This window comes from Medicago sativa, chromosome 1, assembly GCF_051527215.1.
Source record: "Medicago sativa cultivar Bolivia chromosome 1, Bolivia_mono, whole genome shotgun sequence".
NCBI lineage: Eukaryota > Viridiplantae > Streptophyta > Magnoliopsida > Fabales > Fabaceae > Medicago > Medicago sativa.
Genome location: NC_140749.1, coordinates 24,285,143 through 24,301,216, shown reverse-complemented (window position 1 = coordinate 24,301,216; position 16,074 = coordinate 24,285,143). Strand labels below are relative to the sequence as shown.

General features: G+C 36.8%; 1 long non-coding RNA gene across 1 annotated transcript; it reads left to right on the top strand.

The window, feature by feature from the left end:
* The first annotated feature begins 660 nt into the window (after nucleotides 1-660).
* Nucleotides 661-15,679, top strand: LOC146953798 (uncharacterized). The gene is made up of 7 exons (XR_015011175.1): nucleotides 661-769; nucleotides 861-996; nucleotides 1,221-1,429; nucleotides 1,539-1,693; nucleotides 13,755-13,816; nucleotides 14,833-15,063; nucleotides 15,609-15,679. It is a non-coding gene; the product is annotated as an uncharacterized LOC146953798 (long non-coding RNA).
* The last annotated feature ends 395 nt before the right edge of the window (nucleotides 15,680-16,074 follow it).

Genomic DNA, 16,074 nt, shown 5'->3' with positions numbered 1-16,074 from the left:
AGAGTCATCAACCACCCCATTCAATTTCTTCATCCTAATATCACAACCTTCAATCATCCTCACTGTTAGAAATATCAATGGCGCCGGAGCAGTGTATCACAACCTTTCATGTCTTTCAAGTTTTACATCCCTCCTTCAATCTCTATTTTCTTTGTAACTTCTTCTTTTCTCCCTTTCTCTTTCTCTGCAAAAACTGAATAGAGAGAAACCATCACCACCTTCAATGGCTTTCAACTGGTATCGGAAGGAACACGATGAACAGGGATTGAAACCCTTTTGGGTTTGCGTTTTTGTTGGCCATCCACGCTCCGGCGTCGGTCACCGCTGTTTAGGATCTGCTTCCAGTTCTGGTTTTCTGAGTAGTTCTCTCTCTCTCACTCTCTCTCTCTCTCTCTCTCTGAGGTAACTGGTAAGCCTGTTTCAACCATTTGAGTTCCATTTCTCTCTAATTCTCTTACTGGGTTCCTGCTTTCTGAATCATTTCTGCCATCCACGATTTCTTTCACCATTGTGTTGCTTGATTTATTTATGATTCATTTGTTCTGGGCTGATAGATTCGATTCTGAATCGTATCAGAATTGGGGGTTGAAATAAGAGATTTGCTTTATTGATTAAAGAGTGGTGTTGTTGAGAATTAAAACTGATAAAAAGAATTGTGGGGTTTTGTTTAAGTTGTAATAAGGCTATGTATTTTGTAACCTAACAATCTTTTGTTTTGACAGGTTGTACAACACCGTTTGTTGCTGAATAATTTCTTTTGTTTTGACAGGTTGTATAACACAGTTTATAGAATTTCCTTAGTTGCAACCTAACAATATGTGACTCTTTTGTTTTTTGTTTCTTTTGTTTTTCTTTGATAGAAAAATTCAAGGATGTTTGCAGGACAACAAGTGCATCCATTTTTCTCATGTGTAAATTGATGAAGAAAGTTCAGGAGTTGACTGAATCAGGAAACAATTTATTCAAAGCTGAGAAGGGAGGAAAGGATTACATGTGGTATTATTCACATATTTGAAAATATCTAACTGAATTTACATGCCTTTTCTTTATTGTTTCTTTCCTTGATTTTTTTTTATTTAAAGGATCCTTCCTTGAATTTATGTTATATTAATGGAGATAAGTAAACTGGATTTTCACTATAAAATTGATGATAATCTTGATTTTGGTGTGGAATTTGTTGATGTTGATGTTAGAATTTCGATTTGATTTGCGTCCAACAGAGGGACAACATGCAAATTTGGACGATGTGTATGAAGTAGTAACCAAACCTCCACTGGAGTTAGCCATGGAGTGGTATCTAGATTGTAGAAATGGGAATGTGATGTTTTTAGCTGTATGAAATTTAGCATCAAGTATGAGTCATTCACTTTGATAAAAGCTACTTTGCATTCGAACTGTTTGATAAAAGGATCACTAGAACTTAATCGAGGCAAGTCTCATTCTTATTTCCTTATATGTTCATTTCTTTCATCTTTTTCGTTTTCTCTTTTAGATTTATGATTTTTTTTTTTGTATCTTATGGATGGCGGTGCTGATAGGTTTAAGTTCAAATGTTGAAGATGATGGAGAGTGAAGCTTTGATGAGAAGGTGACCCTTGCAGATGGTGGAACTACAAATTATACCCGTTCGAATACATTTGAGATACTCATCTCCCACCTCCTGATTTGATAAATCACGTTGAGTCCACATAGGGTACTTCCAGAAAGCTTTGTATTAATTCGGAATGCCCTTTGTGAAGGTGAGAAAAACACAAGAAGGGGGGGTTGAATTGTGTTTTGAAAAATTCTTCGTTTCTCCTAAAAACTGAACACACTGATCAGAAGCTAAGTGAGACAGCTTCTGAAGTGATAATCAGAATCTAAATGCAGCGGAATAAAACAGAGAGAGAGAAGAAGAACGACACAAAGCAATTATACTGGTTCCTTCCACAATCCGGAAGTAGTCCAGTCCCCCTTGCACTTCCAAGGAGATTTCACTAAGAGTAATATCTGATTACAATTGCTCAAGCACACAAGCAAGAGACTTCCTTTGCTCAAGCACACAAGCTAGAGACTTCCTTTGCTCAAGAACACAATCAAGAGACTTCCTGCTCAAGCACAACTGCAAGAGACTTCCTAACTAAACAAAATTACACAGAAAATTGTTTAAGGTTGAACACTTGATATACAATCAGAGGTGCTCACAATACAAATCAGATACAGACTCAATGGACTTAAGAATGTCTAAGATATGACTTTGAGACACAGAAATTCTAAGTGAATGCAGAACAATTTCAGCAGAGATTTGGCACTTGTAAAAGTATTGAGAGTCTGTTGTTCAGCATTACCAAAATCTCTAGGTCTTCACTCCTTTATATAGAGGTGTGAAAGAGACGTTGTGAAATTGCCAGCACCCAAAGAGTCGTTGCTGAAGCTTGTTCTTTCACCTTTGATCTTTTGCCTGATTTGGTTGTTGTCCTATGAAGAACAAATTTGAAATCCATTCCTTATCCAAAGGAACATCTATGCAGGCGAAGCCGTATTCTGGAGCTGTTTTCTTGTCTTGTAGCGTGGACACAAAACAGAGTAGTGGAGAACGTGGTTGTACAATTCGTACAAATGTCAACGCTTTCGTCCAAATTGCAAGCACATGCCTTCAAACACCTTTGAAATGACCGTTGCAAAATTCCACTAATCCTTTGTAGCATTTTCGAATCCAATAGACAGCTTTTGCAGTGATGATTCTTCAATTCTTGAATCTTTGCAAATCCAGTTGATATTCAGCTTCTGGTGAAATAGCTTCTGATGAGGCAGCTTCTGATGATGCAGCTTCTGATGATATGACTTCTGCAGCTTCTGATGATGCAGCTTCTGATGATACGACTTCTGGACCTCTTGTCTTCAGGAGCACTATTCTTACTTCAGAAGCGACTTGACTTCAGGAGCACGTTGCTTTCAGGAGCGTCCAAGCTTCAATTATGTTGTTTCCTTTGCTCTTTATTTGCTCATTCAGAACCAATGATGATGTAACTTTTTAATTATGGTCCTGTACACTTGAACAAATATTAGCTAGTCCAATTTACAATTTTTAATACCTTGTTATCATCAAAACTCTTTAAGGTTCATTGTTAAACACATTTTGTTCCAACAATCTCCCCCTTTTTGATGATGACAAACAAAAGTATTTAAAAATTGATCAATTATTGTTAATCTAATTAACAAGTTGACTTTGGGGTTCTGAGGTTTGTAAGCTCAGAATCTGAGGTTTGTAAACTCAAACTCCCCCTGAGTCTGATAGTCTTTAAGGTGAGGTTTGTAAGCTCCCCCTAAGTTCTATCCAGGTTAATTAAATTCATTTTTCGCACAATAAAATTATCAGAGCTTTAAAAAATGAATCATTGAAAGAATTAATTTAGAGATAAGAAGAATGGTTCAATTAATTTTACTTGAATTTTGATACTCCTTCTTTCGTTCATAGCTTATACCAATAAGGTAAAAAATTATAGAAGTTTTTCAAAAAAAATTCAAATACCCTTAATGGGGCTCAGAGCCTTTAAATACTTGTCACATATACTCCCCCTTTTGTCATTATCAAAAAGATTAAAAAAAATAAGCATAAAAGACAAAAAGATTTGAGAAAAACTCAAACATGAAGAGAGTATAATAGGAAAATAACTAAGTCAATCAGAGCAATGTAAATGAACAAGAATATCCAGGCATTGTACATAAATCAGAAGTAGCTAAGCAGTCAGAACCATTAAGCATTCAGAAGCATAGAAAAACAAGATGGTTTCAGAAGCAAGGACTAAGGTGTGCAACTAAGGGTTGGTTTGTTGTTGTTTCTTCATCTTCTCCATTTCTTCAATTTTCTTCTGCAACTGTTCTTCAAGAAATTGTTGCCTTTGGAGAAGAGCTTGTTCCCTTTCTCTAACCTCTTGCTGCTGCTGTGCCATCTGTTTCTTCAGAAGCTTACACAACCTTGCTTCTCTGGTCAAGTAGTCCATTTCTAAGAAGAAAGGCTGGTTTGCCAGGAGCAGTGTGGGATTTTTAACTCTGAGACTCTGATTCAGATTTTCCATAAGCCTTCTGACTGAAGCTTGCTTGACTCTGATGCACTTAGCCTTTATGTTTTCAATAAGCTCAGTTGCCCGGTTCTGAAGTGATGCCCATGAGTCTTCATATGCGTTGGTGAGATCAATTGTCCTCCTTTGATCCACCAGATTATGCATTTGAGAGAAAATAGAGAGTAGCTCAGCATCAATATATCCAGATTTCAGGGTGTTTGTGGGTGGTTGTTCAAGAATTTCAGGATCAGAATCACTAAGTTCAAGGTCTTGAACAGGGCTAGAAATTGGAATGGTGATGTGTTGAGTTGGGGTTGAGGTTGATGGCTGGTCAAAAGCAATGTGTGCGGTAAAGGTTAGGTCTTGGACATTGACTTGAGAGTTGTCAATATCCATGGGAGTTGGTTGGGGTTCAATGTGCTCTGGTTGGGTTTCAGTTTCAGTTGGTGGTTGTTGTGGTGAAGTTGATGTTTGAGTGTTGAGTTGGGGGTCAATGGTAGCTGTTGGTGATTGTGGGGGTGTTGTGGGTTTATGTGGTTCATGTGTGTGTTGATGGGGGTTTTCTGAAACAACATTTTCAGAAACAGCTGCTTCTGGAGTTGCTTTAGAGGCTTTTTCTGAGGTAGATTTGTCTATAGGTAACTCACCTGAGTAGTGGAGAGCAAGACTGTCTAAGACAGAAGTGTCTTCTTCTTGCTCAGTTGCTTGTGGTGAAAGGGGTGAAATGGGGGTAGAGGTGACTGGAATCTGACATACCTTGACTGAAGAGCCAGCTACTGAAGTGGTAGCACTAGGTGCTTTCAGAACCGCTTCTGAAGCTTAAACAGCCACTTCCTTGACTTCTTCAGACTTCTTCTTGAAGAATTCATCACAATTCTCCAGTCCTGAAGCCTTGAGCCTTTGATCCCTTTCCAGATTGTGCTGAGCTTCTTTCCTTTTTATCTCAGCTAGCATCTGAACAGCTTGCTCATCAGCTTCTTTCTCCATATCAGAAGTCACTACAACCATTGGAGTGAAGGTTAGTTCAGATGCCTTCTCCTTATGCTCATTTCCCTTTATCCCATCAAGAGCTTTGTTCAGATGCTCTTCTGTGATGATGGACTTTGATTTGTCCTTACTTCTTTTCTCGGGAATAGAAGCAGCCCTAATTCTCTTCTTCTCCTGTAAATCTCCTAACTTAAAAGCAGCAATTTCCTTAGCCATTCTGGCCTTGGCAGGAGTCAGCTCAACCATAGAGCTTTTTATATCAACAGGTGCCTTTTTCTTCTTCAGCTTGGGCTCAGCTTCCTCTTTTTCTACTTCATCCAAAGCTTCATCCAGTTTTTCCTTGTGATAAACTGTTTCAGCTTTCCCCCTCTTTCTTTTAACATCTTTCTTTTGCTTGCCCTTATCAGTAGTTGCTTCTGATGCAGTAGCACTCTTTACCTTCTTCACTTTAGCAGGAACAACTTCCTCCTGAGTGCTTGCATCTTCTTCCAAGACATACTTAGCAACTGATTGAACTAGGAAATCAGAGTCACTTTCCTTAAAGATGGGAGGAAAGTCCCTGATTATCTCAGTTTCAGCAGTTGTCATCTCTAACCACTTCTCATCTTTAGGGGCTGTCTTGAATATGTGCATAGAATGCAATGTCTTGCTACTGATAGTCTTCTCTGCAGTAGAAACTTCGAAGCAATTATCAGAAGCACTCCTTGTATTTCTCAAGAAATCCAGCACTCTTCCTTGATGAAAGATCTCAGACAATAATCTTCCATAAGGCACTTGCTTCCTTCCTCTGATAGTGCTTTCATTTATTGCCCAGCAGAGATGATCCATTACATATCTTGGGAAGTTTATCTTTTCCAGAATAGCCATGAAGTAAATTGCTAGCTTCTGTTGGTTGTTAGGTTGATCAGACCCTCCTGCTCTTTGAAAGAAGCAGTCGTTACTGAATTTCACCAACATCTTGTTGTGAATCTCCATTTCAGAAGGCTTGGCATCTTTCTTCCCACCCAGAAGAGTGTTGTAGTAACCTTGTAGCAGAACATCTTCCTTCTTGACTATTTCTTGGAATCTACCCTCTGCATTCATTCTACAAGCTTTAGCTATAACGTCCTCAGTGATGGTTATAGGAATGCCCATCACTTCAGACCTTATTTCTAAGCTATCAAATGATGTAGGATTCATATCCATGGTCATTTTCCCTTTCCTTGACCCAGCTTGTTTGCTTACGACTTTTGCAGGCTTTTCATTGTACACTTCAGCTCTTAACCAAAAGTCCTTGACCAAGTTCACATACGTTGGCCCATTTAGCATCTTGAAATACTCAGACAGCTTCTGAGTTTCTATCAATCCTTCCATTTCCACTTCGTACTTCTTGAGTGAAGCAAAGTCCACCGGTGACTCTACTTGAACTATTAAGGATTTCCATGGAATATCCATAGTCTTTTCTTTGTAGACTGACCCAGATTCTGGTGCGCTTTGCATGTTTGATGTAGATTCTGAAACTTCTCGTTGCGAACTTGATGATGCCATTTGATGATTGACGAAGATTTGAAGAAGATGAAGATTTTAGGGTTCTAAGGTTGAGAGAATGCGCTTACTTCGCAAGAAGTTTGAGAGCAAATGTGTTTGTTGTGAGTGAGTAGTGTGTGAATTGACAAAGTGTTAAAAGTAAAACGATTGCAATTCAAAAGAGACAAACAAACATAACATTAATGACAAAATTGGGGGCGCGTGAAAAGTACTTTCAAAGCTATTAAATCATCATTGCCCTTTTAGTTATACACCAATACATACAGGCCGCGTCAGAAGTTCACAGAGTAACTACCAAGTTAGTGGGCCAGAAGTTACTCTTTAAAAAGTAACTCCCAACGTTTCCACTAATTCAACTATTCAGAAGCAACAAATCCAGCTTCTGGACTTCAGATGCTGACGTCATCATCAGAAGCGAGTTTTCCTCAGAACTTCAATAAAGAGCTTCTGATGGACTACTGCTTCTGAACTAACTTCAGAACCTAAAATCCTATTCAGGAGCAAGCAAACATCTAATCAGACACGTAGTGCATGTTCAAATTTTTCTTTATAAAATCAAATCTTTCAACAGTTAAAGGCTTAGTAAATATATCAGCCCATTGATTTTCAGTATCAATGAATTGTATATCTAAAATTCCTTTTTGAACATAATCTCTGATAAAATGGTGTTTGATTTCAATGTGCTTAGCTCTTGAATGCAAAATTGGATTTTTAGACAAACAAATAGCAGCAGTATTATCACAATAAATGGGAATACTGTTAGCAGTTATCTGATAATCTTCCAACTGATGTTTCATCCAAAGTAGTTGTGTACAACAACTTGCAGCTGAAATGTATTCTGCTTCTACTGTAGACATAGCAATAGTTGTTTGTCTTTTGCTAGCCCAGGATATAAGATTATCACCCAGAAATTGACAATTGCCACTGGTTGACTTTCTTTCAATCCTATCACCAGCATAATCAGCATCACAGAATCCAATTAGCTTATAATCTAAGGATTTCCTATAAAGGAGTCCAAGATTAGTTGTTCCTTTCAAATACCTGAAGATTCTCTTGACAGCAGTCATATGAGATTCTCTAGGATCTGATTGGAATCTTGCACACAAGCATACACTGAATAAAATATCTGGCCTAGATGCAGTGAGGTATAACAAAGAACCAACCATACCTCTATATAACTTCTGATCTACTTTAGCTCCTTCATCTTCTTTGCTTAAGGTGCACGTAGGGTGCATTGGAGTGTTCATCACTTTACAATCTTCAAGTTTGAACTTCTTCAGAAGCTCCTTTGTGTACTTTGATTGATGAACATAGACTCCATCTTTGCATTGATTGATTTGAATGCCAAGGAAGAACTTCAGCTCTCCCATCATGCTCATTTCAAATTCATCCTGCATTAACTCAGAAAATTCCTTGCAAAGAGATGCATTAGTAGAACCAAATATTATATCATCAACATATATTTGCACAACAAGAATATCTTTCCCAAAGGTCCTTCTGAAGAGTGTAGTATCAACCTGTCCTCTTTTAAAATCATTCTTGATTAAGAAATTACTTAGTCTATCATACCAAGCTCTGGGAGCTTGTTTCAAGCCATATAGTGATTTCTTCAGTTTAAAAACATGGTCAGGATATTTAATATCCTCAAATCCAGGAGGTTGCTTGACATACACTTCTTCTTCTATGACACCATTTAGAAATGCACTCTTGACATCCATTTGATATAATATTATGCCATGATTAACTGCATAGGAAAGAAGTAACCTGATTGCTTCCAATCTTGCAACTGGAGCAAACGTTTCAGTGTAATCAATGCCTTCTTGTTGACTATACCCTTGTGCAACAAGCCTGGCTTTGTTTCTTGTTACTTCACCTTGCTCATTCAGCTTGTTTCTGAATACCCATTTTGTTCCAATAATGTTCTTGTGCTGAGGTTTGGGTACCAGATCCCACACATCATTTCTTTGAAATTGATTCAACTCTTCTTGCATAGCTAGGATCCATCCATCATCTGAAAGTGCTTCATCAACTGTTGTAGGTTCAATCATTGAGATTAGTCCAATCATTGACTCTACTTGTCTGAAATGTGATCTTGTTCTTCTTGGACTATCTTTGTTTCCAATGATTAGCTCCTCAGGATGTGAAGACTTGTGTTTGAATGTGTTTCTGGGAGGATCTTCTTGATGTGAGCCATCTTGTGCTTCATCAGAAGCAGCTTCATCTTGCGCTTCTGATGTGGGTTCAGCTTCTGGACTATCTTCAGACTCAGCTATCTGATCAGGTTCTGGAGTAACTTCAGGAACCTGTATCTCTGCAAAACTTTCATCTTGCTTTGAAGTTTTATCTTCAAGCTCCTTGTCATCAAATTTAACGTGCATAGATTCTTCAACACAGAGTGTTTCTGAATTATACACTCTGTATGCCTTTGACCTTTCAGAGTAACCTAAAAAGATTCCTCTTTGGGCCTTGGCATCAAATTTCTTTAGGTAGAGCTTGTTGTTCAGAATGTAACATGTACATCCAAATTGATGAAAGTAAGAGATATTGGGTTTTCTTCCTTTAGAGAGTTCATATGCTGTTTTCTCCAAAATAGGTCTGATATAGATCCTGTTTTGAACATAGCATGTCGTATTCACTGCTTCTGCCCAAAAATGTTTTGGTAAATTGTTTTCATGAATCATGGTTCTGGCCATTTCTTGTAAAGTTCTATTCTTTCTCTCTACAACCCCATTTTGTTGTGGTGTTCTAGGAGAAGAGAATTCATGGAAAATTCCATGTTTTTCACAAAAAGCTTCAAATGGCTCATTTTCAAATTCTCCACCATGATCACTTCTGACTTTCAAAATTTTTGATTCTTTTTCAGATTGAATTTGAGTGCAGAAGCTACTGAATACATCACACGCAACATCTTTACTCTTTATGAATTTCACCCAAGTCCATTTGCTGTAATCATCAACAATGACTAATCCATATTTACTTCCATATAAGGATGCAGTACTCACTGGTCCAAATAAATCAATATGGAGTAATTCTAAAGGTCTTGAGGTTGAAACGATGTCTTTGGTTTTAAAAGATGATTTCACAATTTTCCCTCTCTGACATGCACCACAGAGTGCATCTGAATGATAGTCAATGTCTGGTAGCCCTTTCACAAGTTGCAACTTACTAAGCTTAGAGATTAACCTCCAGTTAGCATGTCCCAACCTTCTGTGCCACATCCATTTCTTATCATTTACTGATAGTAGGCAAATTACCTTCTAATCAGCCAGTTCAGAAAAATTGATTTTATAGACATTGTCAACTCTCTTTCCTTTGAACACAATGGATTTGTCTTTCTTGTTGATTACTGTACAGTTGGGTTTTTCAAAAAGCACATCATAACCATTATCACAAAATTGACTAATGCTCAAAAGGTTATGTTTAAGACCATCTACCAACCATACATTATTAATTGAGGTAGAGGAATTACCAATAGTTCCTGTACCTATGATCTTGCCTGACTGGTTGCCTCCAAATTTCACATTTCCTCCCTCTTTCATTGTTAGGCTGAGGAACATGGACTTGTCTCCTGTCATGTGTCTTGAGCAACCGCTGTCTAGGTACCATGATCTTTGCTTTGGCACTGCTCTTAGACATTCCTGCATCATTGACATTTTTAGATTTAGGTACCCATTGTTCTATGGGTCCTGGAAGGTTAGTACTTAAGGCTTTACTCTTCACTTCTTGTACCTTGTGCTGTGAGTTGGGTTGCTTCTGATTAACCATCACCTTAGGTTTTGGTACTTCAGAAGCAGTATCTGTCTTCTTCTGAAACTTAGACTTCAGAACCCCAGATTTTGGTTTCACCAGACTCTGAGGAATAGGTTCTGATCTTTTCAGGATCCTAACCTTTGAAGTCTTGGAATCAGATTTGATCATAGCCTTTGACTTAGAGTTCTTTGGCTTTGAAGTAATCTTAGCCTTAGAATTAGAAGCTTCAGGTTCTGATTGAACAACAGTTTCCAACTCAGCCCCTTCTGGTACAAAGAAGGTTTTCAGTCCTTCCTTGATGCATTCACAACAAGATTTTAGATTGGTTTTCTCAAGTTTCACTTCTGGAAGACCAATTCCTCTGCCATTGTTCTTGTAAATGCTATAAATCATAGAAGCTACTCTGCTTCTGTCAATGCCAGATATAATAAAATCTTCAAGAGCAATTTCATGGTTACTTAAAGGTTTTTCATTACACTTTTCTTGTAGCTTCTGACATAAGAACCTGAGCTGATCTTCATATGTTTTACACATGAAGTCAAAGCCCGTAAGTCCTTGTTCAGAAGCTTTCAGATCCAATAGAGTTGATTTTTGCTGTTGTACCAACTCAGCATATTTTTCTTTTAAATCCTTCAACTCATTGGTTCTTACTTCAAAATGTGTAAGAAGTTCTTTAAGTGACTCAACAAGTTCATCTCTGGGAATTTTGGAATATACCTCGTTTTCATCTTCTGAGTCTGAATCTGATCCAGCTTCTGAAGTTGCTGTTGCTACCAACCCAACAGCTACCTTTGCATCTTCATCAGCTTCCTCTTTATCAGATCCAGATTCACTACCCAAATCATCCCAGGTTGCCATTAAACTCTGCTTAATCTGCTTCTTGAATTTGCTTGGTTTGAATGTAGACCTCTTTGACTTGTCCTTTGACTTTTCTCTTTGAAGATCAGGGCATTCAGCAATGAAGTGTCCAGGCTTCTTACAGTTGAAGCATCCCTTCTGATCTTCTTTCTTTGAGCTTCTAGAGTTACCCCTTCTGGAGAGAAACTTTCTGTTCTTCTTGGCCAGATATTGAAGTCTGTTTGAGAGCATGGCCATTTCAGCAGCATCTGGTTCAGAATCTGAACTTGACTGTTCTTCTTCTTCTTCTTCAGATTCAACCACTTTGAGAGCTTTTGATGACTTGCCTTTGGATGGAAGAGCTATTGATTTACTCTTCTTAGTAGACTCATGTTCATTAAGACTTAACTCATGAACTTTGAGAGAACTAACAAGATCTTCGACACTTAAAGTGTTTAAATCTTTAGCTTCCTCAATGGCAGTCACCTTTGGTCTCCATCTGGCAGGTAAGCTTCTGAGTATCTTGCTTACATGATCAGAAGCAACATAGCTCTTCTTTAGAATCTGTAGCCTAGAAACTAAGGTTTGAAACCTTGAGTACATCTCCTCAATAGTTTCATCATCCTTCATCTTGAATAACTCATACTGATGTACAAGCAGGAGAGCCTTTGCTTCTTTGACCTTCTTGCTCCCTTCATAATTTGAACAGAGAGAAGCAAACATAGCTTTAGCAGTGGATTTGTCACTCATCTTCATGTATTCTGCTTTGGGTATGGCAGTGACAAGGGCTCCTCTGATAATATGATGCTTCTTGTAGAGTTTCCTCAGTTCTGGAGTATGTTTCTTTCTATCCACAGCAGCTCCTTCTTCATCAAGGACTAAATCATCAACACCATCTTCCAGAATATCCCATAATTCTTCATCTAGGCTCATGATGTAACTGTAAAAATTGGTCTTCCACCAAGAGAATTCTTCAGCATCTCCATTGAATTTTGGAATCTTTCCAACACTGGATTTCTTACTATCACTATAATCATGTGAGACATGTTTATAACTAGTATCACTAGAACCAGCAGGAGGAGGAGTAGACATGTTTTTCTCAGATCTTTGACTGTTGCACGGTTAAGTGTTACACAACAGACCAAGGCTCTAGATACCAATTGAAGGTGAGAAAAACACAAGAAGGGGGGGTTGAATTGTGTTTTGAAAAATTCTTCGTTTCTCCTAAAAACTGAACACACTGATCAGAAGCTAAGTGAGACAGCTTCTGAAGTGATGATCAGAATCTAAATGCAGCGGAATAAAACAGAGAGAGAGAAGAAGAACGACACAAAGCAATTATACTGGTTCCTTCCACAATCCGGAAGTAGTCCAGTCCCCCTTGCACTTCCAAGGAGATTTCACTAAGAGTAATATCTGATTACAATTGCTCAAGCACACAAGCAAGAGACTTCCTTTGCTCAAGCACACAAGCTAGAGACTTCCTTTGCTCAAGAACACAATCAAGAGACTTCCTGCTCAAGCACAACTGCAAGAGACTTCCTAACTAAACAAAATTACACAGAAAATTGTTTAAGGTTGAACACTTGATATACAATCAGAGGTGCTCACAATACAAATCAGATACAGACTCAATGGACTTAAGAATTTCTAAGATATGACTTTGAGACACAGAAATTCTAAGTGAATGCAGAACAATTTCAGCAGAGATTTGGCACTTGTAAAAGTATTGAGAGTCTGTTGTTCAGCATTACCAAAATCTCTAGGTCTTCACTCCTTTATATAGAGGTGTGAAAGAGACGTTGTGAAATTGCCAGCACCCAAAGAGTCGTTGCTGAAGCTTGATCTTTCACCTTTGATCTTTTGCCTGATTTGGTTGTTGTCCTATGAAGAACAAATTTGAAATCCATTCCTTATCCAAAGGAACATCTATGCAGGCGAAGCAGTATTCTGGAGCTGTTTTCTTGTCTTGTAGCGTGGACACAAAACAGAGTAGTGGAGAACGTGGTTGTACAATTCGTACAAATGTCAACGCTTTCGTCCAAATTGCAAGCACATGCCTTCAAACACCTTTGAAATGACCGTTGCAAAATTCCACTAATCCTTTGTAGCATTTTCGAATCCAATAGACAGCTTTTGCAGTGATGATTCTTCAATTCTTGAATCTTTGCAAATCCAGTTGATATTCAGCTTCTGGTGAAATAGCTTCTGATGAGGCAGCTTCTGATGATGCAGCTTCTGATGATATGACTTCTGCAGCTTCTGATGATGCAGCTTCTGATGATACGACTTCTGGACCTCTTGTCTTCAGGAGCACTATTCTTACTTCAGAAGCGACTTGACTTCAGGAGCACGTTGCTTTCAGGAGCGTCCAAGCTTCAATTATGTTGTTTCCTTTGCTCTTTATTTGCTCATTCAGAACCAATGATGATGTAACTTTTTAATTATGGTCCTGTACACTTGAACAAATATTAGCTAGTCCAATTTACAATTTTTAATACCTTGTTATCATCAAAACTCTTTAAGGTTCATTGTTAAACACATTTTGTTCCAACACTTTGTTTTTCACATCTATATTAATTAATCTAAGTTTCGTTTTTGTTTTTATAGTTGTCAAAGCCTCTAAAATAGATCATATGCTAGCAAGAGATGCATGATTTAATAGAAGTCGGGTAAGCCAAGATAAAACTGTTTTTATAATCAACTAGATCAATTTTCTGTGTTTATGATTGGTTGGCAGAAAAATTGAATTGTATTTGTTGCTAAAAATGTTTTACAGGTAAAATTGATATATTCTACACTAATCTACATCTGTCCATCCAAGATAAAATTAGTAGTTATAATTCAATTAGGTATACATGACATTATAATTGGTAGTGCTCTTACTTAAGCTTCGTGATTGCAATTATTCGTTCCAATTTCTTTGCTTTTTCTATATATTTCAGTTCTGTAGATGTGATTGGGTTCTTTTGTATATGAATGTGAAGTCAATTGAGACTCATGAGTTGTATTGATCATAAAAACAAAAACGAGCATCTAAATCTATAGCTTCTAAAGTTGAAGCTTTGAGCAATTGATATATCACACATTTTTCATTTTTCCATATATATAGTTTACCATGCGTAGAATTCACAAATACATGATGCATAGTGAAAGACACATGTTTTGCTATTTTAAATTGTAAATAATTTGTTTTCAAGAATTTTCATTCTCCATAATGGATATTGTCTTTGGACATTTATAATTTGGTTATCTAATGACAGTATGAATGAAGGTAGATAGTAATTTTAAAAACTTGGTTGTTTGCTTTCCTTCTCTATTTGTTGATGTTGATATGTTTCTTTGAATTTCTACTATTTTATATCTTTATGGTTTTTGATTGAAATATTTATTCTATTTTAATCTTCATGTATCTTTGATTCTTCCCATTTTGTTCATCTATGTTGATCTAATTCTCTCCGAAAGAGTAAGTACTTTCTCTCCTTGCTATTCAATATGTAACTGAGTTACATTTGCAGTTAAAAAAAATATTTAGACTAAAAAAATGACATTTTTAATCAAGCATGTTGTCAATCGACTTATGATGATACATGAAGTGTGTTTTTTAAATGACATTGGTTACTTGGTTTTGAGCTGCAACATTAAGATGTCTCCTAACATGACAAACATTTAACCTCAATGGCTGCAGGGTAAGATTCACAACATTTTAGAGGCAACATCTTGCACCTAGAGATTCGGCCAGCAGAGGATCCACTTCAATATATGCTCCAGCTTACAAGAAGAGAATTCGGCAGTACCAGTTCTGTCATAAGTGGCCATTCCCCACCCTTTCGACCCTCTGAAAAGTTGCCAGTATCTACAGAAATGTTTTAAATTCATGCACTTTCATGCTCAATTTTGGGAGTTGCTTAAGCATTTGGTGAGAATGTCTCTTGATATTTTGCTTTCTTTAGTCTTCAGAAATTTAGTTATACAAAAATGAATAAATATGGAGGAATTTTTGATAAAGATTTTATTTAAGCATTGGCTTATAGAAGTTATACATGCTTCATATCATGCATATGACCTATGTTGTTCAATTCTACATGCTTTAAAGTAGAATGGCTTATAGAGTTCTATTTGTATTTAACCCTGCATAGTCCATTTGTTGTAATCATTGCAAAGATCATGTATTTATAAAAAAAAAAAATTGCATTGTCCATGTTTTAGCATTGTCTTTTTAAATTACTGTGGACTGCTACAAATGGTGTTCTGCACTTTCAAATATATGATATTGTCAAAATATACAAGAGAAATAAGATTTTATGCTACTATGATTTGGTTCTAAAAACATGTTTCAATTATAAACTGAAAGAATAGTCAAAATATACAAGAGAAATAAGATTTTATGCTACTGTTCTTTATATTAAGATTGTATGCTACTATGATTTGGCGGTAATAGTTTGTTGTTTAAATCATAAACAGAAAAAAAGCAAAGTTACATGCATGCTCTACAAGAGAGTTTGGGTTGAAAATTGTTGATGCTACACAGGGGCGTAGCCCTTCAGCACCATGTGGTAGCCAAGGCTACCCCAAAAAAATTATTTTTCTTGAAAGAGTTGGTATGATTTTATATCTAGCTACCCCAAGTAAAAAATATTTAGCTACCCCAAACAAATTTATTTATTAAATTAGCATAAATAATAAAGTAAAAAAATTACTACATGATTGATAGATTTATTTGTATTAAGAGTTTCTTGCAAATAACTTATTTGTTTACATTAATTGAAAAAGACATTATTACTTTATTTAGTATATAAATCAATTATGAATAAAATTGGCTTTTTAAAATGCTTTGTGTCCAGCTCTTCTAAATAGCTATTATCAATTTTTATTTTCTTTTTTATAGTTTCATCTACATTTCATGTAAGTAAAAATTATAGTGATTTTT